At 41.7% G+C, this 2980-nt stretch overlaps 1 long non-coding RNA gene across 1 annotated transcript in view; it reads left to right on the top strand.

Annotated features, from left to right (window-relative positions):
* Positions 1–1252: 1252 nt before the first annotated feature.
* The window catches only part of LOC115949575, a 16330-nt gene continuing 14602 nt past the window's right edge, over positions 1253–2980 (top strand). Inside the window, exons 1-2 of the long non-coding RNA XR_004083019.1 lie at positions 1253–1390; positions 1542–1721. This is a non-coding gene — a long non-coding RNA (uncharacterized LOC115949575). The remainder of the gene's footprint in view (positions 1391–1541; positions 1722–2980) is intronic.

The following is a 2980-nucleotide window of genomic DNA, read 5'->3' as shown; positions in this document are numbered from 1 at the left end:
TCTTCAAAGTATTTTAGTTGAACAGAGGATGACCCAGAAATCCTTTGGGGCTCAGGAGCTTCATTACAGAAGGTGTAAAGGTATCTGTGTGGGAATTGCTGAAAAGATGTAACGAGAAAGTCTTGGAAGCTGAAGTCTCAATGGCTTGCAATAGGCCAAGTCCTTGTAAAACCTTTAAGCATATGGAAAAACAGATGGCCCAGTTTTAAGTGTAAGGAGGAACTAAGAAGTGAAAATAGACAAGGAAATCCTGGTAAGAATATTCTGTTTGTAATTTCTAAATTTTGAAAAGACATTGTCCTGTGATTATGTGTCCTGGGACATGGATAATGTCACACTGATATCTCTAAACTTCAACAGCCAGTGTTTTTAGCAGCTGGTGTTTTGGATATGGGCAAGGCCTGCCTTGGCCTCTGTAGACATCTGCAGTAGAAGACTATTTTGATAATTGTCAAATATGGTTGGACCACCAGACCCTGGTTTGAGATGATGGGTGTCACCTTTCCAGCCTTGACCCCTTCCATCTGTCTGCCAGTAATGGAAATACTCCTGATATAGCTGACAAGTTTTTGACTTTTCACACAGAACTGCTTGTGTGTGTTGTTTCATTCTAAAGGGTTTTGATTTATATTCCTGGTGAAAGAAGATATGTTATATATATATATATGTGTGTGTGTGTGTGTGTGTGTGTGTGTGTATATATATATATATATATACATGTATTACGCCTCCTCAACTTTAAAAATAGTGCAGACTACTTTCTTGTGGCTGGTGGGAAACCTGTGGGAAATGGCATCCCCATTTGGGAAACCTCAAGTGGGGATGCCATTTGAGCCCTGGATAAGAAACTGTGAAAAAAGCCATAATTGCCAGTTTTATTGCATTCCCACATGTTTCCTGGGAAGTTAAGTTAAAGTTCTCCTTTATCTTCTAGTTTGTGTTCTGTAGTTTGGGTTTCATCAGCTCTTCCTTGGAAATTGTGTATTCTGCATTTTGTTTTATTTCCATCACTTTCAGGGAAAAGTGTTTCTGATTTCATTTGATGTTACAACAAACTTGCTTCTCCTAAGGATGTTTTCTGGAGCATTGATTAGTGTCAGTTATCCAGTGTTAACAGACTTAAGTGTTTCACAGACTTAATTTTCTAGATGTTAACTATTTCCAACCTTTTGGAATTTTTTTCTGTATTCATATACCTACAGCTGTGCAGTATACATGCATGGTGTATTTCAGGGGTTTGGCACCATCTGCTTCATTGAGTGTTTAATGGCTTTGACTTGAGCAAAGCATGTTGAAATCACAGGGTTCTTCTGAAATGGCAATCTCCTCAGTGGACAGTAGCTGTGGATGAAGTTGAAGTTTCTTTCAGCTCTTCTACTGAAGTATGAAGGTAAAGCCATTCATCTATCAGAGTGTTTGGTTGAGAGAAAATAGTTGGAATTTTGCAGTTAGAGAACTGAAACATTTCCTGTTTGCATGCAAGCAAACCTTTGTATTAATTCTGCTTGACAATGTTCCAAATGTTGCACTCTGCCATTCAGAGCCTTTGGAGCCTTCCCAGTGATGGGATTTTGGAAGAAGTTATCCCAGTACAAAAACTACACAGCACAGAGGAGAAGACAAAAGCAAGCACTGCATGAAACAAGTGGCTTGGGAATAGAGATAACACCTCTTGCAGAGTTTTCTGGGGACTGTTTGGCCACAGCATTGTTGAGCTAAAGGTGGGTCTGTGCTGCTGAACTGATGTGCTTGGGCTGCTTTGCAGCTGGCAGTGGAACAGCCCATTTCCATGCTGTTAAACTCCTGTGCTCCAAAGCAGGGTGGCTATATCCCAACTGCCTGCTGGGAGCAGTCCCTGATCTGTGGCAGCTCACTGGCTGAACTTGGGAGTTGTTTCACATAAAGATGGTTATCCTTGATCAAAACCTGTGCCAGGGACTGTGGCACCAAGCTCCCAGGGTGGGTGCTTGAGTTCTGGTACCTTCTCAAAGCATTCCTTGGCACTGCTGTAAGCTGTGACTGCACACAGAGTGCCGACTCCTCTGCTGTCAAGCGCAAGTGCTGCTTTTGTTCTGAATTCTCTCTGTCACACATTAGCAGATTCTCAACAGCTCTTGGATTTATCTACCTTTCTCCAAATCAAGAGTTGTCATATCTGAAATCCCTGTGGAGATTGAGTTGTCTGAGAAACAAGCTCTGAGCTCTCTGGTGCTGTTCTGCTGCTGGTCTGGTGAAACAAGAGGAGACTCTCTAGGCCAAAATGAAATTGCATGTCAGAGCTGGGCGCTGTGTCTGCACAGTAGCATTTGTGAATGTTCAGCTCTGCTGGAAAGTGTGTTCCTGGAAGGAAAAGAATGTGAAAAAAACCACCTTTGCTGTCTTTCTAACCAGGAGGGATTGCCAGACGTGTCTCATTATTCAGCATCCTAGATCTGTACTATTCAGTACCATTCAAATATTATTTGAATACTAACATTTTAAGAAAATTTCATTTCTGATTCAATTAAAAAAGAGTGTTCACTGGTATTTCAGAGGCCTCTGGAGAACACAGTCCAGGTGTTGTTCATGGTTGTGCTTTGTGTTGATAAGACAAGTAAGCACACACTTTTTCATCATTCCCTTTTACTCACCTGCTTCTGAAATGTCATAGGCCAGGTTTACACTCTCACAGGCCACAGAGATGAGACTGAGTTTGGAAAGATCATTTGGTGTGGTGGCTTTGAGAGGGTATTGTGGGTATGGGTGAAGGAAAAGCTGCATGAAGAACAAGCTGCATGAGCAAGTTAACAAGCTGTTACCGTGTTTGGATGGTGGTGGGTATAGAGGAGCTCCTGAGTTCCCTCAAAAAACTAGAGCTACTATCATCTTACACAATACCTCAAGGGCAAGCAGGCAGAAAATAAACCTTTGAGTAATGCCAATTTGTGTATTAGAGCATTTCTGATTGTGTTTTGTTGTCACTGAGCCTCATTTGCTGAAC

This window comes from Geospiza fortis, unplaced genomic scaffold (genome assembly GCF_000277835.1).
Source record: "Geospiza fortis unplaced genomic scaffold, GeoFor_1.0 scaffold138, whole genome shotgun sequence".
NCBI lineage: Eukaryota > Metazoa > Chordata > Aves > Passeriformes > Thraupidae > Geospiza > Geospiza fortis.
Note: the sequence above shows the minus strand (reverse complement) of the source record. Positions and strands in the feature narration are given on the sequence as shown.